Source organism: Bubalus bubalis, chromosome 21, assembly GCF_019923935.1.
Source record: "Bubalus bubalis isolate 160015118507 breed Murrah chromosome 21, NDDB_SH_1, whole genome shotgun sequence".
NCBI lineage: Eukaryota > Metazoa > Chordata > Mammalia > Artiodactyla > Bovidae > Bubalus > Bubalus bubalis.
In genome coordinates, this window is record NC_059177.1 from 24,197,313 (window position 1) to 24,210,874 (window position 13,562).

General features: G+C 43.3%; 1 protein-coding gene across 3 annotated transcripts in view; it reads right to left on the minus strand.

Annotated features, from left to right (window-relative positions):
• The window catches only part of CNTN4 (contactin 4), a 1,023,537-nt gene extending 1,011,063 nt beyond the window's left edge, over positions 1–12,474 (minus strand). For all 3 annotated transcript variants that reach the window (XM_025272522.3, XM_025272516.3, XM_025272517.3), the window contains exon 1: positions 12,245–12,474. The gene's annotated coding sequence lies outside the window, so the exon portion shown is untranslated. The remainder of the gene's footprint in view (positions 1–12,244) is intronic.
• Between the last annotated feature and the right edge of the window lie 1,088 nt (positions 12,475–13,562).

Below are 13,562 nucleotides of genomic sequence, written 5' to 3' on the forward strand. Positions count from 1 at the left end.
TTCAGTCGTGTCCGACTTTGTGCGACCCCATAGACGGCAGCCCACCAGGCTCCCCCATCCCTGGGATTCTCCAAGCAAGAACACTGGAGTGGGTTGCCATTTCCTTTTCCAATGTATGAAAGTGAAAAGCGAAAGTGAAAGTGAAGTCGCTCAGTAGTGTCCGACTCTTCACGACCCCATGGACTGCAGCCCACCAGGCTCCTCCATCCATGGGATTTTCCAGACAGGAGTACTGGAGTGGGGTGCCATTGCCTTCTCCGAGCTCCTGGTCTCTCACAAAACAAGGGGTATGGAAGGCCCCTCACAGCCTCATTCAGAACTATTTAAATTACTAAATATAGTCTGAATGGCTTGTAAATTTGTTTTTGTTTTTTCCAGGAGACAAGTGAGAAGAAACAGCACATAGAAATGGGTAGTTCACCAAAGCAAGGAAACATATAATATATGAGCATCTGAAAAGCAGCAGAAAGCAGACAGAGGCCACTCGGCATAGGGTCTGATGTTTCACCAGTCCCTGATGGGATCCTGTTGCGCAATCCAGTCTAACATTCGTTGTCTCAACAAACAGAAAGCAGCTGTGTGTACTACGTTCTGTATAAACTGCCAAGATTATAGTATAGAACAGGGCAAGTTTGCTTAGTGCTTAGAAAGTATTGTGCACACCTGCTAAAGTATTAAACTCACATCATTTAATGTTCACAGCATCTCTACAAGGTAGGCATGATCTACTTCATTTTGCAGATTTTAAAAACTATTTTATAAGGGTTAAGAACATGCTCAAGATCACACAGCTGGTGACAGAAGAAATCCAGGTGGGTCTGATTCAAAAGTGAATCACTGTCCTAAACTACTAGACTATGTTCAGCACAGTGATCCGTGTCATCAAGAAGTAAATCATACTTAGCCACCTATTTAGTTGACCAGTAATATAGTTGACCTGGATTTCCACCTTTTAAAAACCACTATTGGTAGATTCGGAGAAGGCGATGGCACCCCACTCCAGTACTCTTGCCTGGAAAATCCCATGGACGGAGGAGCCTGGTGGGCTGCCGTCCATGGGTCGCTACGACTCGGGCATGACTGAGCGACTTCACTTTCACTTTTCACTTTCATGCATTGGAGAAGGAAATGGCAACCCACTCCAGTGTTCTTACCTGGAGAATCTCAGGGACGGGGGAGCCTGGTGGCCTGCCGTCTATGGGGTCACACAGAGTCGGACACGACTGAAGCGACTTAGCAGCAGCATTGGTAGATTAAAGCAAACTGTTATTTGTGAAAAGTGAAAGTGTTAGTGGCTCGGTCGTGTCAGACTCTTTGAGACCCCATGGACTGCAGCCTGCCAGGCTCCTCTGTCCATGGGATTCTCCAGGCAAGAATATTGGAGTGGGGAGCCATTCCCTTCTCCAGGGGATCTTCCTGACCCAGGGATCAAGCCCAGGTTTCTTGCATTGCATGCAGATCCTTTACCATTTGAGTCACCAGGGAACCTCATTTATTAAATTCCAAGAATTCCACTTAACCACGTTTTTGCTGTAATTTTTACAAGGAATTAGAAACATGACTTAAGAAAATATTCTCTCTTTAAGAATGTCATTCACCTAATTAAATATAGTAAAAGTACTGTCTACACTCCCAATTAATTTGCTAATCTGCAAGAAATCTAGAATCAATAGCTAGCTAAAAGCTACTCAAATGAGTCACTAAAGACAAAAATATTCATATTTGTATTTGGTAGTTGAAGAGCAATCATAATACAGATGACAATATACATTTGTGCAACTCAAAATGATGGCAATGTGTCTAGAATCAAGCCCTATAAAACTTACTCGGGGATTTGAATCATGCCATTTATTTTTTTTATTGTTTGACTTTCTTCTTCAAATTGCACCCATGTCAGCATAAGCACACTGGCTGACACCGGTCCTCACTGGACATTTCCATGACAAACCTAAAAGTCACAGGCAACATAAATTGTCAAGGTTTTATGAGTACAGCTCTGCTAAGTGCAAAATATTTTCTAGACAAAAGTTTAGCCCAAAGGTAGAAGGGTCATTTTAGTGTAGTAAAAACAGAGGAGTCCTGGATGCATTTTTTTAGAACCTCAAATTAATTATGGAATCAGGAGTGCTGCCCTCCTAACCCTTACTTTCTCATGAACCAAAGTGTTTTTCCCAGAAATGCTCAACCTTTATTTAATTAATGGAAAAAAAAAATAAGGGTTTTAAGTATTATGAGCTGAAACTGACCCTGCCTAAACATGGAAAATATTTTCACTTTCCAAACCATGAAAACTATTGATCCTGGCTTTAAATATGAAAGAAAAATAAACCTCTGACAAGAAAAAGAAAACAAATGAACCTTGCAGCCAACTCTTGCTTTTTCAAGTTTCAAACACCAGAAGTTCTTTCTCAAATATTTCCTAATCACTCTCACTGACTTATTTCTCCCTTTATCCCAAACACCTGTAAGATCATTAATGCTCTGTTAATGAACACATATTATCTGAGTTTAATTGTACTTTTGTTGCCTATCATGTTTTATGCAAGAGATACTTCAATACAAGTAAGATTAGCCAATTTAAAAACTAAACAAAACTCTGGGTGTGTGTGTATGTATGTGTGTGTTCCCTTGTACTGTCATGCCCAACACTTTGTAACCCCACAGACTATAGCCCACCAGGCTCCTCTGTCCATGGAATTTTCCAGATAAGAATATTGGAATGGGTTGCCATTTCCTACTTCCCGACTCAGGGATCGAGCCTACGTCTCCTGTGTCTCCTGCATTGGTAGGCGGATTCTTTACCACTGAGCCACCTGAGAAGCTCTGACAACTGTTTACCAGAAGCTTACTAGGCTTTTCAAAGCGCTAGTTACAAGTGTTAAGTACTTTGCAAGCTGTACTCCACATAATGTTCATCAACTCCTGCACCTTTAGGAACAACCCAAATTTCTAGATATGTCCATCAATAAACTGAGTGATTTAATTTACCATGTCACTTAATTATCTGACAAACTCTACAAAACAAATATTATCCCATCATATAGCTGATGAAGCAGAAACCTAGAAAGTAGGTAATTTGCTATCACACCAAATAATACAGCTAGTACAAAAATGGATTTAGAACTGCTAAGAAATTAGTCTTCAAACTCCAAAGTCTTATCCTCTCAAGAAACTCACATGGCTTACTTCACTCTGTATAATAGGCTCCAGTTTCATCCACCTCTTTAGAACTGATTCAAATGTATTCTTTTTAATGGCTGAGTATACAATATTGTAAAGTTAAAAAATAGAATAAAATAGAATAAAGAAACTCACATGGTACTGAGTGACACGTGAAGGAACTTGTCCCAATTGACCAAGACTTTCCTGATTTAAACGATAATGTACAGCATCTTGGGAACCCCTCAGTCTTATGATAACTGGTTGGTTACTTTCATGACAGGTATTATAGAAGTGGAATGGGGAAAATAAATACAACAGGAGTTCGTATGTACAGGGAAGGGAGTCATCGTTTACTCCTCAGCAGTATGGAAACAAGCTTAAGAGAGGGACATTTGAGTTAAGCATTATGCAAAGTACAATAAACATGGTAAGAAAAGACAGCAGAGGTAGACTGAGAGGCAGTGTAAACAAAGGTGAGGATAAAAAAACACATGACAAGGTCCAGGCTGGATGACTAGACTGGGACGGCTGAGGCTGTGCGCTTTAAAGGGGGAAACAATGGAGAAATATGATCGGCAAAAAAGAACATCACGTAGGAAGGACCACAGTAAGTCTCAGAAGAGAGAATCAAGCCTGAGGACATGATTTTTCTTCCAACTCCCTTCACAGCTCTACAAAGAGACAGACTTTGAAGAAATGAGAGCTTGGCTTAATGATTTAGTGACGAATATCTGTGCCTGGTAGGATACTGCCAAGTGATTCTTGACTGGAAGTCTGATTTATTATGAGGGAGTGCAATTGTTGTTAGGCTCATAACTAAAGTGACACATATGATGAGCTCAGAAACACACACACACACACTTTCCTAACATTCCATTCCTGGATTTTTGTCCCTTGCCTCCTTGATCCAATAAATTAGTATTGACTGCAAGTGATAGAAATTGATCCGGAACTAGCTAAAGTCAAACTGTAATTTATGAATTCCAAGAGCTAAAAAATCAGAAGGCAAACTCACATGAGACATAGCTGGATGAATCGTCTCAGGCAGTATAAGAGGACTGAGTTTCTCTCCGTCTTGCCTCTGGTTTTCATTCTCAAGTGACATGTGATGACTGCCACTTGCCCGAGGCTTTCTTCCCTGGTAGCAAGACAGCTGGAGCAGTGGCAGACAGACCTGCCCCTGGTTCTGGTCTCCTTGTTCACAGGGACTGGTTCAGGGCATGCATGGAGCCCAGCTGGAGTCACTAAGAAGCTAGAAAACATCTCCATCCTCCTCACTGGTTCTCACCAGGCCCAATGCCTATTCTGGAAGCAATTACTGTGGACACAGAGAGCCAGGGCTCTTCCTTAAGTAAAAGAGCATGTTCCAGTCCTTAAGAAGGAAATGGAGTTCACCCAGACCTTTTGCACTAAGAATGGGCTAGTACCAGACAATAAAATATTATCCAGTACTAACAAGACATGAGCTTGCTGGCCATGAAAAGACATGGAGGAACACAAATTAAATGCATATTATTAAGTGAGAGAGATCTACCAGAAAAGGCTACAAATGTATGATTCCAACTATGTGACATTTCGGAGAAGGTAAAACTATGGAGACAATTAAAAAGATCAGTGTTTTCTAGGGGTGGAAGATCCAAGGGAAAAAATAAACAGCCAGAGAACAGAGAATTCTTAGGGCAGTGAAAATACTGTGTATGATATTATAATGATGGATATATGTCATTATACTTCTACCCAAACCCACAGAATGTACCAAGAGGGGACCCTAAGGTAAACTAAGAACTTTGGGTGATAATGATGTGTTAATGTAGGTTTATCCTTGGTTTCAAAAAAGCACCATTCTGGTGAATGGCATTGATAATGGAAGAGGCTATGCATGTGCTCCAGTAGGGGGTATATGGGAATCACTGTATGTCTCTTTCAACTTTGTTTTAAACCTAAAAATGTTTTAAAAAATAAAGTCTTTGAATCAGTTCTAATGAGGTGGATGAAACTGGAGCCTATTATACAGAGTGAAGTAAGCCAGAAAGAAAAACACCAATACAGTATACTAATGCATATATATGAAATTTAGAAAGATGGTAACGATAACCCTGTATGCGAGACAGCAAAAGAGACACAGATGTATAGAACAGTCTTTTGGACTCTGTGGGAGAGGGCGAGGGTGGGATGATTTGGGAGAATGGCATTGAAACATGTATATTATTATATGTGAAACAGATCACCAGTCCAGGTTTGATGCATGATACAGGGTGCTCAGGCTGGTGCACTGGGATGACCCAGAGGGATGGGATGGGGAGGGAGGTGGGAGGGGGGTTCAGGATGGGGAACACATGTACACCTGTGGTGGATTCATGATGATGTATGGCAAAACTAATACAAAAAAAGAAAAATAAAACATAAAGTCTTTACAGCAGCTTCCCACTGATCTATTTTACACATGGCAGTGTATTTATGTCAGTCCTAATCTCCCAATTCATCCCACCCACTCCTTCTCCCACTGTGTCCACACATATCCATTCTCTATGTTGCTGTCTCTATTTCTGCCCCAGATATTGGTTCTTCGGTACCATTTTTCTACATTTCACATATATACTTTAATATGCGATATTTGCTTTTCTCGTTCTTACTTCACTCTGTAAGACAGACTCTACAAAACACAGGAAGCTCAGTTCAGTGCTCTGTGATGACCTAGGTGGGTGGCATGGGCAGACGGTGGGAGGCAGGTCAAGGAGGGAGAGTATATATGTAAATATATAGCTGATTTGTAAAGCAATTATATTTCAGTAAAAAAAAAGACACAAAATAAATAAATAAAGTCTTAAAACTAACAAAGACAAAGAAAAGGACAGTAACAGAGGCCAAGGTTAACACACACACACTCCTTTTTGCACATCTACAGAGGGGGATATGAGAACTGGCTGGTTCTCCATATCCACATTCATTCACTGGAAAGCTGTGACAGAGACTGCCTAGTTATTTGGCAAACATGTTTCTAAACATGTTTTCAGACATGTTTTCTTTCCTCCTGGGCACTCAGTGTGACTCTACTCCTCAGCTTCCCTTGTAACAAGGAATGGCCAAGTGACGGAGCTCTGCCCAGTGGAATGTGGGCAGGGGCCATGATAACCACTCCCAGGTTGGGCCTAAAATAAGCTTGTCTCAAACCTTCCAGGACATTTTTCTCCTCACATGCCATATACCTTTTCTGAACCAAGAGGACTCAGGAAAGGACAAAGCCACACAAGGGCAAGGAACCCGATTCTCTGAATGACTCCAAGGAAAGCCACTCCTATGCTGTGAGTCCTGAACATGACAAAGAAGTATAAAGACTTTTCAAGTCACTGAAAATTTAGTTTATCTGACACAGAAGCTAGAATTAGCTTTTCACAAGTCCCTTTGGGACTCAGCTCTTTGGGAGTCTGAAAACATGATAGTAAGCTAGGCTTCCCTGCTGGCTTAGTGGTAAAGAATCCAAAAAATATGCTTACCAATGCACGAGATGCTGGTTCAATCACTGTGTCAGGAAGTTCCCCAGGAGGAGGAAATGGCAACCCACTCCAGTATTCTTGCCTGGGAAATCCCATGGACAGAAGAGCCTGCTGGGCTACAATCCATGTGGGCACAAAAGCAAGTTTAAACCTCTCCATCTCACTAACCCCATTAAATCACAAGAGGGGCCTTGAAACACACACATACACACACATACACACACACACACACAGATGGCATGGATGTGAGGAGAATTGGAAGGGAGAAAAATTTAGGGGAAAAAAGCAAAATAAATCAAATTTCTTAGGACAAGAGGTTCAGGGACCATGAGAAGGAAATGAACACAGGCTTTTGAGAAACAGTTGATTAATAAGTTTACAGTATATCTACCTCCTTGTATGGTGAGAAGATGGGTGGCTTCTCATTAATTAATTGTGAAGATGATACAAATACACACTGAACAAGAAGAAAAAATGAGTCTATAATGTGGACAAATGAATTCTCCTGGCAAAATATTTCACTCTCATTATGACCACCTCACATTTCCACTGGAAGCCGTAAGTGTACTAGATAGTTCTGTAAAAGACAAAAGACAATTGCATAGGAAAGAAGAGATGAAGCAGAGTCTCTAAAATAAGTGGGACAACAGAACGAAAATGACAAGAGGACGCATTTTGTTTAGAGGATTCTAGGATAAGAGACAGAGGTTCTTTCAGTCATGCAGGAAATACTGAAACACTTTTGGAAAGCTGAATCAACAGGAGGAGACTTTCGGGGAGTTGGGGATGTTAATGAACAGTAATGCCTTTGCTCAAAGGTAAGGGTAGGAGAGGATGTTTCAGTTGTGAACTTATCAATAGGGATATTTGCTTAGGCTAAGAAATGAACAGGAATTTATCTTCACACACTGCAGCATAAAAGTGATAGGCCAGGATTTCCAAAATGAAAGCTTAAAAGAAAGGTTAAACAGATCCTAGAATTTTTTATCAGAAGTGAAAAAGCACTGTAATGGGGGATGGGGGGGGTCCTCCTTTAACTATCTGCTCCTGATACTGGTAGGTATTCAAAATAAACCAATGTCATATATAATTCTGCTTCAGTATATCTTCAATTAGATGCAGTCTTTTAACTTCATTAGGATTTTTTAAATTTTCCTGCACCTTTTTTATACAGACAAAAAGGAAAGTTGGTCCAATGGCTACAATAAGAAAAGCACTGCAGCAAGAACAACAACAACAACAAAAATAGTGAAGCTTCCAGGAGAAGCAATTATAGAGTCAGACAATGTGGTTCAAATCCCAGCTCTGTCACTTGCTGGCTATGCCAGGCAAATGATTTAATTTATCTAAGCCTAGTTTTCCTCAACTATACAATAGACAAAACAATAATCCCTATGGGGAGCACCTTAGCAAAGGACCTCAAAAATAATACACACTATCTGTGTAAGCTGTCTCTATCATTTTCTTATATCTATTCCAGTTTTTCTGCCAGAAAACCAGAAGTTGGGCGGGGGAAGGGAGAAGGGGAAGAGAGAAGTAACATTCATTGAACATGGGGAAATATCACAGGCAATCACAGGAGGCCAGACAATGATGGCTGTTCCCCCAAACCTTTTATGTCTTCCTGAAAACATAGCTAAACTACATTTCCCAGACTCCCTTAGAGTAAGATACATACATATATAACTGAGTTCTGGCCAACGGAATGAAAGCAAAAGCTATATGTATGACTTCCACGTCTGGGCAGTTAACATCCTGCAAGTCTTTCTCCTTCCTACAGATGAACACAGATGAGCATGCTGAAGATGGCAGGGACACAGAACATATTAAGGCTGGATCTTCCTATCACATCTTGGAGGAATGCTGCCAGGATCACCCATTTTGAAACTTTATATGAATGAGAAATACATTTGTTTCATCTAAAGCTGTACACTTTGTTTCATTGTTATCATTCATAATCTACCCAATTTAATAAAGCCAAGCTCTTTATCTATATTCCTGTGTATAATACCTACCATGGTGCATTGAAATAAATGTCATCCCAATTTTATAGCTAAGGAAACAGAGGTTCACAGAAGTTATTCAATTGTCTTGTCCAATATCATGACTGCAATAAGTGGAAAGGCTACATTTAGGTCCAGGTTAATCTGCTCCACAGTAAATGGGCTTTCCACCCTCTACACAATAAATGCCACAACACAAAAAGGATTCTTCCTTCCTTCACTCATTCATTCCTTAGTTTCCTCACTTTCTAACCACTAGAACTTTAGTCTTTGAACTAAGACTTCATCTTTTTTTATCTGTATATCTAATTTGGGAGATCTAGGATGACCCCTAGGTCACATTTGTCTCTTATGCCTCATTTCATCCACATGTGAGTCCATGGCAGGGAAACAAGGTTCCTAATTCACCTGTTACAGGAGGTCCACGTTCCTATCAGTTCTGCAACTGGCCGCAGTATCACTGATGATGAATGACAGAGGTACAGACAAGGAGAAAAGGTGAAACAATCCCAGACCAGCAGTGATCTCCAAAGCATACACCCTAGGGGCTGTGCAAAGCAATCCACTGGGATACAGAAAAAGAATATCTGAACAACTGTTTCCTAATTTTTTACTTTCTTCATCCTTTGGTTTCTTTCTGGGTATGTTTTATAAGCAGTAGGTCAACATAACAGTATTATGTGTGAAATGTATAAATAACTAGTGATCTATGGTCAAACATCCTCTGACAGTACATAATCAAAAAATATGAAGACCAATAGGTCTAAGTTAATAAAGCTGGTTTCCTTCACCAGACTTAATACACTGGGCTATGGAAAATGACAATAAGACTCTCCATATCTGTGTATACAGACATCTTTCACTTACCCTATGAAACAGATTAATTAAAATCATATAAAAGCATGTTTTCATAGAAGATTAAATTATTTGGATTTAAAAAAAGACTGAAACAAATGTATATTATGTCTATGTCTTCAAAGAAAACAAAGAAGAGTCCAATGCATTAAAATCATGCCCATACAAACTTGAGGGGAAAAGTCAGAACTATAAAGGGGAGTCTTCTGCTTAGAAGTTTACTTATCCAGGTTACCTTCATTTTATAAGACCTAAATTGATGTAACAGATGTCCTGTGTACCTTTCAGATAAAAAAAAAAAAAAGAGAGACTATAGTTAAAAGATAAAGTGCTTAGTGGGAAAAAAATAATCCTAAAACCTACTTCTGAATAAAAAAGAGAAGGAACTAAGCAAAATAAGTGGATGATTTTTTTTTTTAAGTCAACATTATTTGAAAAGCTTGTTCTCTGTTCACTCTTTTTTTAAAAAGATCTTTAATTTTTACCGGAAAAATATCAACTAGCATAATGTATTTTCTAAACCCACATTTATTTTGGCCACAGACATCCCAGTTATTTATTTTTTTATGTTAGTGAATGCACCGATGCCACTGCACATATTTTTACTGTACAATGCAGTCTACTTTGCTGATTGAGAAACTGTGTCATTCATCTAAGAAATATTTTGCTGTTCCTATCATATAACCTACCAATACGAAATGACTAGGGAAGGGGGCAACAAACTGATTGGAGGAGAAAAATTCCTCCAGGTTAAAGGAAGTGAAAAGTGTTTATAAAAAGGCTGCAAACAAGGAAACCTGCTTTCTTTGTAATTTCCAAGTGGCTCTGATCTGCACCCTTAAACAACAGGTCACTCCTCCTACCATCTCAGCCCCTAATTTTAAAAGGTCAGTTTTTCATGCTAACCAGCAAACTTGGAGGGTCCACTCTGATAAATAAGAGGCTTACCATCATGATCCCACCTCATCAAGCCAGAGCAGCTGAAGCCAGTTTAAACAAATAAACAAAATCAATAGCAATTTTTTAGGTGGCAAAAAAAAATAATATCCCCATGGAACTTTACTTTTGATCTTTAGCAGCAATCTTATACTTTCATCACCTCTTGTGTTGATTCACACAAGGCAGGAAGAATAAAGTTATGGGTGAAACGTGAGTTTTCTCATTAAGCCATCAAAACTATCTCAAGGTGTCTACCCCCATGACACAACATTCTTTTCCACTCACTTGGGCAGAGGCAGAGAAAAAAAAAAAAAAAAAACTTCCTAATCAGCTGGACTAAAGGACTTAAACCATAAACTTGAAAGCACAAAATAAATGTACATTCCAAACAAAAATGGAATTATTACATGAAATATCCACTTCACAGTAAACTGCAGGAGCTTCCCATGCAATTAAAGGACGCTGTTATTCTGACGCCTCTATGTTGATTCCAGTAAGAAAACTAGAAAAAGTTCCGGGAGCCTAGCATTCCTCCCAGGAGCTCCTCTATGCAAACAACCCTTCAACACAACCCAAGATTCACCCACACGTCCAACGCAGACCACCCACCCAGGGTGAGCTGCCACACTGACTCGCCCTAAGACCACCCCTACAAGCCTCTTCGCTCCAAATCTGGAGACCCCAGCCAACCACCAACCTCCTAAGCTTCGCGTTGAGCGAAGCCTTCTCCTTGTAGGAGCTCCGCTGTGCTGCAAAATGTTTTCATGTATCAGACGCCCTGACTGGTTCTGAGAGATTCAAGAGCCCACGTCCTCCTAAACCTCACCTCCACATCTTTCATAAGCAATGAAATATATTCGCGAAGCACAAGGAAAAGAAATGCACGCAGGGCTCGAGCCCTCCGTTTCAAAAGGAGAGCCGAGCCGGCTGGTGTCTGCAGGGTGCCCGGCGCACATCTCGCTGATGTCTGGCTCCGGGGAAGAAAACAGGGGGTTGCCTTCGCCTTTCAAAAGGAACTGCGAATCCCCCTGAAGTTGCAGGTAAATGAACGCCTCACCCACAAGCTCCCGCAGAGTCTGGGTACATCAGCTAGGTTCCACAACAGCGGGGACCCGGTGGATGTGGTTCGTTCCAGTGCTCAACACTGAGTCTGGCGCACAGTGGCCCCCCCAACCCCCCCCCCCAAAAAAAACCCAATGTCCTTTCTAACAAGACTTCTTCAACCGCGGCTACGGGATCTTGCCTTTTCAGTCCCAAGTCCCTTCACATCTCAGCCCAAGTTCGCCTTCCTCCACTGCGGCTGCAGCTGGGCGCTCGGAGCCCCGGGGAGCATCTGAGGGAAACTCTCCCGCCGAGAACCGCGCGCCAGCAGCGAAGGCGCGCGGAAAGGGGACGACAGCCTGAAACCAGTTGCAGGAGCTGATTTTAAGGGTTCCTGAAGCATTACCGTCTCTAGGTTCCCTCTTTCCGGGCAGCCTTCCGGCGCAAAAAACTTATTTTCTGACTAAAAACAAGGGTTGCCGTGAGGTGACTGCGTGGTGGCGTCGGTGCCCGGGCTCCTCCCGGGTTCAGGGCGCACGGTGCCGGGTGCCCCGACCCCGCAGGGTGACCGGGCCCACGGCGGTTCGGCCCATAGCCCCTGTCCAGCCCTGCGGGAGGGGACGCCCCCGAAGAACCCCCTCTTCACTGGGCAGCCTCCGAGACCCGTGCTCTTTCTCCGAATTCGAGGTGCCCAGGGCAGCACGCACCCAGGCTGGAGAGGGACCCGGGCAGCTCGCGCGCTGCACTTACCTGAGCACCTGAGCGCGGCTCTCGCCTCAGCTTCGGGTGCGGCGCCGGCACAGACCGAGGGTCCCAGAGTAGTGGCGAAAGCTTCCTACTTGCGACCAATCCCGGTGTTGAACCCAGTGCTCTGCCTAGTGCCGCGCTCCCCTCCCTCCTCACGCTCGCGGCTGCTCAAAAAACCCGGCGCCGCGGAATTCAGGCTGCCGGCTCTCCAGCCCCAGAGGAGGGGGAGACGCGTGAGGAAGACGCGGGGGTGCGGGGGGGCGGGGGGAGGCGCGCAGGGGACTGGGCATGCTCAGTGCGCGGCCGGAGGAGGCGCGCGTCCCGGCGCTGCACCTGCCGGCCCTGCCCGCGGGAGAAGGGCCCCGGTGCCCGGGAGCAGAGCTGTGACAGGGTGCCTAGCCTGAATCCTGGTCGCCCGATGAACCATCAAGCCGATGCCCGTGCCGGCGTGAAGAGGATATGCTGCTTAGCGACGGGAAATAAACCGACTCGATGCCGCCTTCTTTTGCAACCCGAGTATGGGGGTTCAAGGAGGCGCGACCTGCCCGGGTACCCAAACCTCTGGCCTCCGGGAGACGCAGGGTCTCGTTAAGGCTCCCTGGCCAGGGACACACTTTTTGCTCTGGGTCTGAGAGTTGCCGAGTTCAGAAGGATTGGGGCGGGGTGGGGTGGGGGCGGAGACCGGTATTAAACTTCTGAAGCCTGAAGAAGGGGCTTTGGGAAGGTTTATCCTACCTGTCCTCAGGAGGAGGACAGTGGCCAGACCGGCAGTGTAACCGACCTGGAGTCTCACCCATCCAAGCGGGCTTTCGAGCCGGATTGTGTGTATTGGAGAGGAAACAGTTGTGATGAAATAGGCACAAGGATCAATTTGCGGTGTGTGTGGGCACATTGAAAGCTTTGTTATTCAAAAACATGTGCCTTAGACAATGACGTTACCATGGGCATTCTGTAGTATGCATCTACTGTTTTCTCGCAGAAATGGCTCTCTTCGCCCCAACTCCAAACCTCAGGGTAACCGTAGAGATTGGCAGCAATGCCTAGCGTCTCAAGAACCCTGTGCAAAGAGAGTCTGACAGGCAGAGGAAAGCCAGCCGGCCTGAACTCATCTGGATTGCATTCCCAGCAATCCCAAGAGAGCCCGGGTTCCTCTCCCAGGGAAAAAGCCCCAGGGGCTTTGCTGCACTCTCAGCAGTTCAGAGCTACATAAACAACTTCTGACCATTTACACAATCATGTAAACCTACCCTGACATGTCCATTACGTGGAAAAGATGTTAACTGGAAAACTATTTTTAAACTACTGTAGTAAGCAAACACCC